Raw genomic sequence first — 15,290 nt, forward strand, 5'->3', positions numbered from 1 at the left:
TTCCCATCTATAGACCATCCACAGTTGGGAAAGTCCCAACGGTCAGCAAAATGGGAGGCCACAGTCTGCTATTCCTGTGGCATTGAAGGAAACTGTGGAGTCAAACAAGAAAAAAAAGTACTTTTGCACATAACATTGCAAGCAGATTACACAAAAAACACTCTTGCACAACATCAGTATAACATTTATTTTAAGGAGTATTTAAAGACAAAAATATAAGGCCCACTTATCAGATTCTTCACCCCCTCTGATGGCCCATTGGCCCAAGGGTTTAAGGTGACTTTGGGAGCCAAAAAAAAGCCTCCAGCACTCTGCCTGAATTTAAGGACACACATAACATTTTTACACATTTTGGGGGGGGGGGGAGTTTATAAATGAATTTAAGGACACAAATAAAATTTAGACACATTTTAGGGGGTGTTTCGGGAAAGCAGTACAATGGAGCTGAGAATATACATTGTTAAGGGACTAGGCTATAGGTGTATATGGGCCCAGGATAGCATGATGGGGAGGTTAGTGAAGGCAATTATGCATGTAGGCCAAAAAAGAAGCATTAAAAGCTTCCAGCATGCATGAGGATAAAGGGGACATTCACAGCATATTCCAATCATGGTAATTAGGGATTAATAATTAGGGAATGATGAAATAAATACAATACATTAGCAAACATTAAATACATATAATGTGATGTTAAAGGAGAAAACTTACCTTGATATAGTCCTTCTGCAGGACCTGAATGATGGCAGAACAGGTCTCTGGAATAATGATCCCCAGAACCTGGGGGGAGATGCCTGTTGAGAACTTGAGGTCTTGCAGGCTTCTCCCAGTCACCAAGTACCGCAAGTTGGCGACTAGCCTTTGCTCCGTTGTGATGCCTCATGCAGATATTCTGCCTGCTGATGTAAGGGGTCAGCAAAGCCAACAGACGGTGAAAAACGGGTTCCGTCTTCCTGAGATAATTCCTGAAATCATCAGCATTATTCTCCTGGATCTCACGAAGAAAAAGGCATGTGCGAGAATTGGTCAGGGTGGAATAACCAATTCTTGGTCCATGAACTCCTCCTCGCCCTGTTCATGGACTGGACTTGGGTCAAAGTATGAACCCCGACACCAAGCCCCCACACAGCACGAACTCTACGATGAGTACGTACCCGCACCATGGTTTCAAAACGGTCGGCTGGTCAGAAGGAACTTAACAGAACGCACTGAAGAACAGCAAGACCTGTGAAGAGTGAGCTGAAAATCAGCAACGAGCGGACAAGAACGCACTGAAAAACAGATACGAAATGACTACACGCACTGAAAACCAGATACAAACCCACAAGCACAAACTGAACAGCAGTAAAACGATCGGAAAAAGCTGGAGTCTGAAAAGCGCAAATCGTCTCTCACCAAACTTCTACTAACACGAGATAAACACGGGATTAGCAGAAGGAGCCCAAAGGGTGGCGCACTGGGTATTAAACTTCCTTTTTCTAGTCCCGTCGTACGTGCTGTGCGTCACCGCGTTCTTGACGTTCGAACTTTGCTGTGTAGTGTGTACACAAGACAGTTTCAGCGGAATTCCGTCGGAACTCTATCGGAAAAACCTTCAGAGTCTATTACGACGGGAAAACCGGTCGCGTGTACGCGGCATTAGTGCAGATTTCTGGGGAAATTGGTGAACCAATCACACAAGCAGGAAATTATGTTTCTGGGGGTGGTCAGTACACACTCTGTGTACAGAACAACTCCAGGTAGCCATATTGCAATGCATTCTCAGAAAATTACAGTGGATGCAGATTGAAAAGGAAAGGGAATTTTTAATAATATTCAATAACAATATGATTAGTGTCGCAATTATATGCGCTATTTTATTTTTCCTTTATTTGCTATTTTTTTTCCCCACGAAAGTGGAGTTATCCTTTAAGTTTGGGTGGGTAAAATCTGGTTAGTGGCATTGCAGTTTAGCAGCAGGGCCAACAGATCTAAATTCAGAAACCACAAGCAATAATGTCAATTTAGAGATATTTTAGGCCAGGTCAGGTTTACTTTAAAGCGTAACTCCACTTTTGTTGAGAAAAAAATATTCCCCTCTGGGTGAATATTACAAGGATTTTAACAAACTTTGTTGCAGATTCCTACCTTTTGTTATTCTGAAGAAATCCCTGTGTGTTTGTGTCCATGTGGGAAAGTGAATCTAATGGGAGTGGTTTCATAATTATAAATCAGCTGCTGCAGCTGCAGCTGCAGGGCACTGATGAGGAAATCTGCTGGGCCTGCATCCCTTTAGATGTGTTCCTATTGGGAGTATCTCACCAAAAATAAAATTTTTGTTGCAGGGGATGCCTGAAATTTGACTTGTATCTTAGTGTAAACTACTGGGAAAATCGGTGAGCCAATTACACAAGCAGGAAATGATGATTCTGGGGGGCATTCTGTACACATTCTGTGTTCAGAACACCTCCAGGTTGCCATATTGCATTGCACTTTCAGAAAATTACAGCACTGCAGATTGAAAAGGAAATGTAATTTTTTAATAACATTAACAATTACAACATGGCTTGTGCTGCAATTGTATACGCTGTATTATTTTTTATTTATTTGCTATTATATATTTTTTTTACCCACGAAAGTAGAGTTACCCTTTAGAGCAAAGCTTCAAGCAAACAGGTAAGTTCACAGTTAATATACATACATTACTGTACAGCCAGTGATTTACACATGTTTTATACACTGTACAGCTAGTCAACTGACATTCAGTGGTGACGGAAAGTATTCAGACCCCCTTAAATTTTTCACTCTTTCTTATATTGCAGCCATTTGCTAAAATCATTTAAGTACAATTTTTTCCTCATTAATGTACATACAGCACCCCATATTGACAGAAAACCACAGAATTTTTGACATTTTTGCAGATTTCTTAAAAAAGAAAAACTGAAATATCACATGGTCCTAAGTATTCAGACCCTTTGCTGTGACTCTCATATATTTAACCCACGTGCTGTCCATTTCTTCTGATCATCCTTGAGATGGTTCTACACCTTCATTTGAGTCCAACTGTGTTTGATTATAGTGATTGGACTTGATTAGGAAAGCCACACACCTGTCTATATAAGACCTTACAGCTCACAGTGCATGTCAGAGCAAATGAGAATCATGAGGTCAAAGGAACTGCCTGAAGAGCTCAGAGACAGAATTGTGGCAAGGCACAGATCTGGCCAAGATTACAAAAAATTTCTGATGCACTTAAGGTTCCTAAGAGCACAGTGGCCTCCATAATCCTTAAATGGAAGACATTTGAGACGACCAGGACCCTTCCTAGAGCTGGCCATCCGGCCAAACTGAGCTATCGGGGGAGAAGAGCCTTGGTGAGAGAGTTAAAGAAGAAGATCACTGTGGCTGAGCTCCAGAGATGCAGTCGGGAGATGGGAGAAAGTTGTAGAAAGTCAACCATCACTGCAGCCCTCCACCAGTCGAGGCTTTATGGCAGAGTGGCCCGACAGAAGCCTCTCCTCAGTGCAAGACACATGAAAGCCCGCATGGAGTTTGCTAAAAAACACCTGAAGTACTGCAAGATGGTGAGAAATAAGATTCTTTGGTCTTATGACCAAGATAGAACTTTTTGGCCTTAATTCTAAGCAGTTTGTGTGGAGAAAACCAGGCACTGTCCATCACTTGTCCAATACAGTCCCAACAGTGAAGTATGGTGGTGGCAGCATCATGCTGTGGGGGTGTTTTTCAGCTGCAGGGACAGGACGACTGGTTGCAATCGAGGGAAAGATGAATGCAGCCAGGTACAGGGATGTCCTGGACAAAAACCTTCTCCAGAGTGCTCAGGACTTCAGACTGGGCCTAAGGTTTACCTTCCAACAAGACAATGACCCTAAGCACACAGCTAAAATAACGAAGGAGTGGCTTCACAACAATTCCGTGACTGTTCTTGAATGGCCCAGCCTGAGCCCTGACTTAAACCTAATTGAACATCTCTGGAGAGACCTAAAAATGGCTGTCCAGCAACGTTTACCATCCAACCTGACAGAACTGGAGAGGATCTGCAAGGAGGAATGGCAGAGGATTTCCAAATCCAGGTGTGAAAAACTTGTTGCATCTTTCCCAAAAAGACTCATGGCTGTATTGGATCAAAAGGGTGCTTCTACTAAATACTGAGCAAAGGGTCTGAATACTTAGGACCATGAGATATTTCAGTTTTTCTTTTTTAATAAAGCGGCAAATATGTCAACAATTCTGTGTTTTTCTGTCAATATGGGGTGCTGTGTGTACATTAATGAAGAAAAAAATGAACTTAAATGATTTTAGCAAATGGCTGCAATATAACAAAGAGGGAAAAATTTAAGGGGGTCTGAATGCTTTCCGTCCCCACTGTATATAATTCTTCACTGACAATTCATAATCCTGAGTCATCAATTTAGCCAACGTAACTTTCTGTGTCACCTTTCTACTTCCAGCCTTCTGATTGGACAGTAAATCACCAACTCAGTAAGGAGTAGCAAAGGAAACACTAAAACTGACCCAGTGGAAGTTAATAGTAAACTAGAAGTTAGCACAGTGATTATCTTGACTAACATTGGGGTGTGTATCACCTAAATGGCTGGTGAAAATCAGGGGCGGCCCATTAAGGGTGCACAGGCGCTGCACTCTCTATGAATAATGAATATATTCATGCATAGCATGAATCTATTCATGGCCGCCGCGGCCACCCCCTATTCATGCATCCAGGCCCTTTCAGGATGTCGGGCGCGTGAATTACAGCAGCGGGGGGTGTTTTTTGAAGCACCTGATTAGAGCCATAGGCTCTAATAGGCTTCAAAATAGGGTGGACTCGGAGCACAGAGCATTGCCATCCACCCAGTTGTGTTAGAAAAGCGAATATTCATTTGCTTTTCTAACACTGAATCGCCTCTCCACCAATCAGGAAGCACGGGTCTGTTACCCGTTTCCCGATTGGCTGAAAGGTCAGGCAATCCTATTGGACACCTAGGAGGAGGGGAGGAGACGCACGGCGCCGTGATCTCAGAAGAGAAGAGGACACAGGAGATGCTGCCAGATGCCCGTCGCAGCCTGATCCCCTGCCCAATGTGCCCGCCAATTCCCACCGCTGTGTGCATGCCGATCTCCAATGATGTGTGCTCGCCAATCCCCGCCGCCAAAGGGGTAAGTACCGGTGGACCTGCAGACAGCGGGGGGGGTTTGAGGTGCCGCACGGGGGGGTTGCCCCCCCCCCAAAAAAAAAAAAAACACCAACCGCCATTGTCCAAAATTACAAATCCTTTAGCAGATATTGCAGTAAACCTACATTATTTTAAATATAAAATTGTCCTTCGCGCTGGTGGATATTAAATGGTGAAGTGGTCAAATGAAAAATAAATAGTGCTGTGCAAAATAAATACTAATATTGCCGCAAAATAAGGGTGTTCACACCAAACACTTAATGACTAAAATAAAATAAAAAATAAATTTCGCGCAATATTAAGTGAAAAATAAAAAATAAAAATATTAAGAATATAGTGTATATAAATATATTGTGGAACACTGTTGTCTGTTAGGTGGTAGTGTTAAAATCTCTCTTATATACTATAATGATCGCTACTTAAAAAAGTGAGGCTTAAATAGCAATAAATACTGAAATACTCCTCATACCACCCTATAACTAGCATGCATAAATAGATAATGACATAATGCATAAAAATTCGTGCATAAAAATATTTCCAGTATGTAAATCGTATATGGTCTTCTAAAATCCACAATCAAAAAACTGTGCAATAAAACATATGTGCAACCTTAAAAGATATACATTCCAATTTATGTGAAAAGTCCGTTTTGTTGCTACAATTGTTTGTAGATATTCTAGTGCCAAAGTGATTAAAATAAAAATAGGTGAATATTTATATATAAAACTGTGAATAGTTCTTCTGATATTGAAAAGTATAATGTAGTAAAAATCTATCTTTCTGCTGCTGGTGTCTCTCAGTATGGTCTCACAGAACTCTCACCTTGCATTAGTAGTAATCAGGCATTCAGTAATATGTCTTTAAGGTGTGGGAGTGGTCTCTGGCAGCTTTCTCTTTCTATGCTATTTTCTCTCCTCCAACGTTCCCTCTCTGCAGCTCCACTCTAGTGAACTCAGTATGGGGGAGCAGAGGGATTGAACTCAAATAGGTGTACACCTAGTGAGTCAATCAAGCTTTGTGGTATAATATACCAAGGGGATCAGATGCTCTATCCAGATATGACCTCCAGATGGACCTCCGAACAAGTGTAAGGTATGGATGGACTCAGTAGATATAGGCAGTCAGCCCCATAATTAAAAGAAAGAGGAAGGCATATAGTGTAACTCCGTATGGAAATTTTAATACATAAAAAGCAAAGGAAATACACTCACGTGTTAAGCAGTAAAATCAAGCGCTTGTATAAAAGAAGACAGTGGTCTCAGCATATCCTTCCGACGCGTTTCGACTTAGAAGTCATCATCATCTGACCCCAGATGATGACTTCTAAGTCGAAACGCGTCGGAAGGATATGCTGAGACCACTGTCTTCTTTTATACAAGCGCTTGATTTTACTGCTTAACACGTGAGTGTATTTCCTTTGCTTTTTATGTATTAAAATTTCCATACGGAGTTACACTATATGCCTTCCTCTTTCTTTTAATTATGGGGCTGACTGCCTATATCTACTGAGTCCATCCATACCTTACACTTGTTCGGAGGTCCATCTGGAGGTCATATCTGGATAGAGCATCTGATCCCCTTGGTATATTATACCACAAAGCTTGATTGACTCACTAGGTGTACACCTATTTGAGTTCAATCCCTCTGCTCCCCCATACTGAGTTCACTAGAGTGGAGCTGCAGAGAGGGAACGTTGGAGGAGAGAAAATAACATAGAAAGAGAAAGCTGCCAGAGACCACTCCCACACCTTAAAGACATATTACTGAATGCCTGATTACTACTAATGCAAGGTGAGAGTTCTGTGAGACCATACTGAGAGACACCAGCAGCAGAAAGATAGATTTTTACTACATTATACTTTTCAATATCAGAAGAACTATTCACAGTTGTTTTTTATATATAAATATTCACCTATTTTTATTTTAATCACTTTGGCACTAGAATATCTACAAACAATTGTAGCAACAAAACGGACTTTTCACATAAATTGGAATGTATATCTTTTAAGGTTGCACATATGTTTTATTGCACAGTTTTTTGATTGTGGATTTTAGAAGACCATATACGATTTACATACTGGAAATATTTTTATGCACGAATTTTTATGCATTATGTCATTATCTATTTATGCATGCTAGTTATAGGGTGGTATGAGGAGTATTTCAGTATTTATTGCTATTTAAGCCTCACTTTTTTAAGTAGCGATCATTATAGTATATAAGAGAGATTTTAACACTACCACCTAACAGACAACAGTGTTCCACAATATATTTATATACACTATATTCTTAATATTTTTATTTTTTATTTTTCACTTAATATTGCGCGAAATTTATTTTTTATTTTTTATTTTATTTTAGTAAACCTACATTCTTTTTTTCAGCTGTGTATTAGTGTTTGCCTGGAGTTTATAGCTGTACTTTGTAAAAATGTTTCTCTATATGCTGTGCAATTTCATTTGTAAATGATATTACCACAATGAACAGTGACACTATTCTTCTATATCAATCACATTTAATAGTTTATCTAGTATTATGGTTACTCTCTAGTAACAAGCAGATCTCATGACTATTTAGGTGCTATATAGCAGTCCTAGTAAATGAACTGACATCACTAACTAGCTATTACAATCTACTAGCTAAAAATATATATTATAGTGGATGTCCAGATCGGGAGTGTCCTCAACAAAAGCTATCTTAGATCCCAGTGGTTGCTCCTGCAATAAAACTTGAAAAAAATGTATACATATAAAAATTATGTTGGCATTCCTTTAACCATCGATATGAATCACCATTTACAAGTCTTAATTTTCGTTTCAAAGTAATCCTTTTTTTTTTTTTCTTCTTCCTTTTACAGCAATACCTTTCTTTGGATTTGGATTTTATCTTCAAGAGTTAATAGTGACTCAGCATGAAGATTTGCAACTCTACAAGATTCTAATTTTACTTAATTGCATAGACGCTGGTATTTGCTGATGTTCTCAGTTTTTATTGTTCCCAGCAGAGATAGTTCAGTTAGGGCTAGTTCACACCAAAAACGCACTCCACATCCATTACGGATGAGTTTTTGCATGTGCGTTTTTATTTCCGGATGCATTCCAGATGCTTTTTTTCTTTTTTCTGTGTTTTTTTTTTTTTTTTTTTTTACTATACTGGGGTCAGGTGTGTTTTTGATGCATTCCAGATGTTTTTTTCTTATTGTTTCCTGTTTTTATTTTTTACTGTACTGGGATCCGGTATGTGACGTGTGCCAAAACTTATTCTCGCGTTTTTGTTCTGCACAATATGTAAATGGACATTTGCAGACATTTGCGTGCATGAGGCATAAATTACTGACCAAAAATGCAGATTTTTCTATCTTTGTTTTTTTTTTTTTTTTTTATAAATATGTTTATTTTATATGAAACATAAAACATACAAGGACATAAAGAAAACAACAAAAACAAAAACAAAAAGCCGTATAAATGGAGAAGTCCCAGCCTGGCAGCAGCATGTACCCACGCAGGGGTCTTTGCTAACTATGTATATCAAGTAAATATACAAATCACATACCGTCTGATAAGGCCGGTTAAAACTGGTTTCAACTCATGCTCTAAGAGGACCAGAAGCAATAGGTAAGAAAGCATCTTATATCTCTGTGGCCTTCCAGTATGTATATGGCATCTCAGTAAGGAGGAGATGTCGGAATAGAACGAGCCAATTGGAGATGTGAATGGGTGACTTAGTATGAACCATACCACCTCAGTCAGATGGTGGTGTGGAGGGTTCTGCTAGCCACTTAGACCATACTCCGTCCTACTTTTTAATGACCAGCAGGTAATTTATGACAGATAGTACTTGTGTCCAGTACACCTTTATTGCGGGCAGGACCAGAACGCATGAATAAAGTCTCCTGGGGAGTAAGCACAGCGCCAGCACTGCGAGGACCTAGAGAAGTTCATTTTGTGCAACCTATAAGGAGTAATGTACGCCCTATAGGCAATCTTATATTGTATGAGTCGGTCTCTCAGGGAGACCAGGATTTTAAATGGGAAATCCCATATGTCCTCCCGGTCCCCAGAATCCAGCTCTGACGAAGTGCGCATAACTCTGGAGAGGTAACTGTGAGGAGGTTCGCATATAAGACAAGATATAAGACAAATAAGCAGGAACAATTGTGGCCTTGTGACTAATCAGCCTGGCTCCAAACAGTGGACTCCCTCACGGTGGTTGCCATACTGAATCTTCACGCTTAAATCCAAGTGTAGCAAGAATTCTTGGAGCGGTAACTTTGCCTGGGAAAAAAGGACTGTCATACAAATACCAGGATAACAGAGAACTAGGCAATGACAACACAAGGGGTAAAAAAAGACAATAAAGGCCAACGGGGCCCACAGGGACTGCGCCCAAATACTTGCAGCGATTTAGCCGGTGGATTGCAGCTTTTCTAGGGAGGCCTCTCGCGGGTGGATTAGCGACCATCCAACCAGGATGCTGCCACTGCCGGGGTTTCAAAAACTTGGCACGATCACTGTCCACGATCCGGAGTTTGCTGGGGTAGAGAAGGCTGAACTTGAGGCCCTGTTCTCTGAGCCGTTTGCGGATCTCTGTAAAGGAACGGTGCTTTTGCTGGACCTCTGGCAAGTAATCCAGGAAGAGAAGGATCTTGGTACTCTCATACTTCAGATCTTGCTTCGCCCAGGCCGCCACCAGAATCCAGTCTTGGGCACAGTAGTTGAGGAGTTTCAGGAGAAAAGGTCACGGTGGAGCCCCTGGTATAGGCGGTGTAGGGGGGGCCCTATTGGCCCTCTCCACCACGAACGTGGAGGGCATAGCAGGTAAGTCCAGCAGCTGAATAAGGAAGGATTTAGCGAACTCCGCCAGTTTTGGGCCTTCTGCCCGTTCAGGTAGGCCGAGGATACGGATGTTGTTCCGGCAGTGTCTATTCTCCGTATCGATGGCTTTGTCCTGCAGCGCTTTAACCTGGATTTGCAAGGCCCGCATTTGTCTAGAGTCCGCACTGGTGGAGTCCTCCAGCTGTGAGATATGGTCTTCTGCCTCAGACATTCTAGATCTGAACTTGACCAAATCATGGCGGATAAGACTGATGTCAGTGGCTAGGTAATCAATTTTCACCGTAAGAGTATCCTTGCAGGATTTCACTGCATCGTTACAGGCTTGTATAGCAGCTAGGATGTCTGCGGTGGTGGGATTAGCCAACTCTGAGAGCCGGGTAGGTGTCTGGGTAGCCACTGACATGGTGCTGGCAGAGAGCCTCATGGCTAATATAGCTACCAGGGGAGAGGAATGATACGAGGTCTTTGCGGAATTCCGAGAGGATCGCAGCTTGCCTGGTGTCAGTGGAGTGCCCAGTGCCTTCTTGGAACCCAGGATGTCCCGTGGAAGCTTCCCGTGGGAAAAAGTCCAGATATGTGTCAGGATGATAGCATGAACAGAGCTCAGGCACTGCACGTCAGCTTGGTCTTACATCCCGGCCACGCCCCCAGATTTTTCTATTTTTTTAAACGCCTGTGTGCATAGGCACATTACAATTAATGGACTGTATTTTAGCTCAGTAAAAAAGAAAAGCTATACTGAGCTTTTTCAAGCTGCATTGTGCAAGAGGTCTAGTGGCAGATTCATTTCAATCCCCCTTGATCCTCATTGGTCTTTTCATGTGAGGCTTTCTCCAGGGACAGCAAGGGTTAGCAAGCAGCAGCAAAAATTGAGCATATAATCCTAAATAGGCTGTCTGCCTTTCCACAGAGTGAATCCTTGAAACTCAAAGCACCACCAGCCAACTCTTACCTCACCATTTCCAGTAACAGCCTTCCCATGCCAGGTTTTTACTTCAGCAGAAGAAGAAAAAATCCCCAAACCCTGAACATTCCCAGCACCTATATGCCAGCTTGACACTTCAAATACTTCCATAACAGCTGGCGAAAACAACTCCTTTCCTGTTCATGTCCTGAGCAGTCCCAGATTATATTCTTAATAAAAGCAGCAGTCCTAAACTGCACCAGTATCCCCTGCGGATGAAACATGATATATGGGTGGAGGAGGTAGAGCGCTTTTGTCCCTGTTTGACTTTTGTCTTTTGACTACTGCTCTGTCCCCAGGCATTTATATGTATTCTTTGATACTGAAAAAACACTAAATTAAATAATTTACATAACAATTGTGCATGACTGCTTTGTACTTGTTACACCTGTCTAATGTGAAATGCATGCATTGTGATGTCATGTGCAGAAAGATGACTACAATACAAAAAAGTGTGTTTTTTTCCAGTTTTATGAGGGGTGGGTTATCTATAGATTACATTTAAAATAAAATCAATCTTTTAAAGTGGAAGTCCATACATAATCTAAAATCCCTGCATCTATAGACACCAGGGATCCAAAATTAACTTCTCTATCCCTGTAAAGAAAAGATGAGCATACATACCTTTTTGGAAGCCGATCAGACCCGCTTCGACCTGATCTCCAGCACCAGAAGCTCTGAAGAAGACACAGAGGACAACGGCTGTGAAATGAATGGGAAGTGACGTCACCCATAAAGTTACTATGGGGCTTCCGTTGTCCTCTGTCTCCTCTGCACTCGCCTACACAGAGAAGCTGTGGCTGACAGCTCAGCATGGGATCCGGTCGGAGCGGGTCAGATCAGCTTCCAAAAAGGTATGTATACTCGTTTTTTCTTTATAGGGATAGAGCTTTTTTTTTGTGGTATTTGATCACATCTGTGGTTTTTTCATTTTTTGTGCTATGAACAATTTTGAAAAAAAATTCAAAATGTTTTACTTTCTGCTGTAAAAAATATCCAATAAAAAATAAAAAACTATTCATCAATTTAGGCCAGCATGTATTCTGCTACATGTTTTTGGTAAAAAAAATCCCAATAAGCGTATATTGATTGGTTTGCGCAAAGGTTATAGCGTCTACAAACCATGGGATAGATTTATTTTTATTTTTTAATGGTGGCGATCAGCAACGTATAGCGGGACTGTGATATTGTGGCGGACAATCAGACACTGACACTTTTGACACTTTTTGGGGACCAGTGACACTAATACAGTGATCAGTGCTAAAAATATGCCTTGTAAGTGTATTAATGAAATAATTAATAAATTAAACCGCACTCTCTATAAAGTGCAAGTGCAAAAGAAATTTTGATCTCTTAATACCAAAAAAATCAGAAATTAATGACACTGGCTGGGAAGGGGCTGAACATCAGGAGAAATCAAAAGGTTAACTGTGTTCCTAGCCAGTGTTTTAGTGTACTGTGTGAGGTGCTTTTACTAGGGGAAGACATGGATCCTAGTCCCTGTTTTGCAGAGACACAGGATCCATGCCATCCCTCCTGTCAGAATGGCGATCTGCCTTGTTTACATAGGCAGACCGCCGTTCTGCCTCGGTGCTAGATGATCGAGTCTACGGTACTTGCAAATCAGCTTCAGCTGTGTAGAAGCGGGCTGCCAGTGGTGCGTGTGCACGCTCCCTACATGGAAGTTTCGGATTACATACTAGGTACAGTACGTGATCCGGCGCAGCAATGCCACTTTGTCGCCGTATATGTAAGTTATACGGTCGGCAAGTGGTTAATAACAGTCTAAACAAGTACGAAATCCCGTTACTATGTGATGCACAAAACACATACAAGTAAAAATAAAATTTCTTTACCTTCCCTGGTTGAGCCAAATCCTCCTCTATTTGAGTCTCACATTCACCCCTCCCAGACACTACAGCTCTCAGTGGGAGGGTTTCAGAAACAGAAGCATTACTGCAATCTAGAAAGCAGGGGCAGAATTAAGTATGTCCAGGTGGAGATTGAAAAACCACAGACTTGTAAATCAGCAGTGATAATGCCAATATCTATGCCCATCGACATTTTTTCATTCCACTATTGTGCAACGTTAGAGTGGCAACTCTTGCTGAATTTAAAAGCAGTGCAGCATCGGTGCCACACCATCACAGGAAGCTACATCAGGAACCTTCACTGGCAGAAACAACAGGTATTTGTGGGACTTTGCAGGGGGAAAGAGAAAACTGTAAGTGCAGGTGCAGTATAATTAAGTGCTGCAATGCATCTTATTTAATGGTAGGCCATAGGTTTATGTAAAGGTACCATTCTTTATTTTTTTTTGTGAAAGTTGAACTATAGGCAAAACTTTGCCGGCAATGGAACTGTTCAAATCATTGCGACTCAAGTCGCAGGAACTTTGAAACAGGTTCCTGCACTACGTTTTTGTGATTTCATTGTGATTTGCATTGACTTCTGTTATAACCCGGTATGGAAAAAGAAAAGAACATTTGGCTGGACTTTAGAGTCAAACTAGGACGATTAATTCCATATTTTATTAGTAAACAAAGTATAAAAAGCATGTAAAAACATGCGTTAAACACATGTGCGCTTGTATACAACAATAGCAAGGATAATTCCTCAAATTACACCATAGATATTGAATGACATGAGCCCTTGTGCGCCAACGTGTTTCGATTGTCCGCTTCCTCAGAACACACAAAAGAACAGAAACAGGATTCGCTACACAAATAAAGAGAGTGCAATTACAGTGTGCACAGAGTCATAAACATCTTATTGCTTTTACATGTCTATAGAGATTGCATCTATTAAAATTGCATGTTCACCATGCTAAGAAGATTGAGAGCATATAGGGAAATTTCCCCAGGTGGGCATCAGAGCAAAAAGAAGACCGACTACTCAACACCCCACAGTGGATACAAAGAGGTTGAAATAACAAAATAGCCCATAAATGTATTTAATGCTGTACAAAAAGAAATGAAAAGAAAAAAGAGAATGTGTAAATTTGTGTATATGTACAGTATCACATAAAAGTGAGTACACCCCTCACATTTTTGTAAATATTTTATTATATCTTTTCATGTGACAACACTGAAGAAATAACACTTTGTTACAATGTAAAGTAGTGAGTGTACAGCTTGTATAACAGTGCAAATTTGCTGTCCCCTCAAAATAACTCAACACACAGCCATTAACGTCTAAACCACAACAAAAGTGAGTACACCCCTAAGTGAAAATGTCCAAATTGGGCCCGATAAACCATTTTCCCTCCCCCCCGGTGTCATGTGACTCATTAGTGTTACAAGGTCTCAGGTGTGAATGGGGAGCAGGTGTGTTAAATTTGGTGTTATTGCTCTCACTCTGTCATACTGGTCACTGGAAGTTCAACATGGCACCTCATGGCAAAGAACTCTCTGAGGATCTGAAAAAAAGAATTGTTGCTCTACATAAAAATGGCCTAGGCTATAAGAAGCCCTGAAACTTAGCTGCAGCACAATGGCCAAGGCCATACAGTGGTTTAACAGGACATGTTCCACTCAGAACAGGCCTCGCCATGGTCGACCAAAGAACTTGAGTGCACGTGCTCAGCGTCATATCCAGAGGTTGTCTTTGGGAAATAGACGTATGAGTGCTGCAAGCATTGCTGCAGAGGTTGAAAGGGTGGGGGGGGTCAGCCTGTCAGTGCTCAGGCCATATACTGCATGAAATTGGTCTGCTTAGCTGTCGTCCCAGAAGGAAGCCTCTTCTAAAGATGATGCACAAGAAAGCAAACAGTTTGCTGAATACAAGCAGACTAAGGACATGGATTACTGGAAGTATGTCCTGTGGTCTGATGAGACCAAGATAAAATTATTTGGTTCAGATGGCGACAAGCGTGTGTGGTGGCAACCAGGTGAGGAGTACAAAGACAAGTGTGTTTTGCCTACAGTCAAACATGGTGGTGGAAGTGTCATGGTCTGGGGCTGCATGAGCGCTGCTGATGTTCTATCGGCTAGTGCCCGCCATTGAAAAGTGCCTGCGCATGCACAGTATGGAATTGCATTCCAGCTGTTTTGCCAATCAGCTGGCCTGATGTAACCATGGCGCATGCACACATTGTAGGAGGTATCTCTCGACGGGAGATACCATTTCACGGGCACAATTGAAACCTATACAAAAAGCGGAGGGAGACCATAGTTGTCAGATTGTGCATCGCTGTGCTGTAGGGCAGTTTGTGGCTGTATTGAAGGGCTGGTTTTGTCTGTGTTGCACCCGCCCTTTCACACAGGTAAAACCGGCCGTTAACACACCAAACCTGTCCTGCAACACAGACAAAACCGGACC

Source organism: Aquarana catesbeiana, linkage group LG01 (assembly GCF_042186555.1).
Source record: "Aquarana catesbeiana isolate 2022-GZ linkage group LG01, ASM4218655v1, whole genome shotgun sequence".
NCBI lineage: Eukaryota > Metazoa > Chordata > Amphibia > Anura > Ranidae > Aquarana > Aquarana catesbeiana.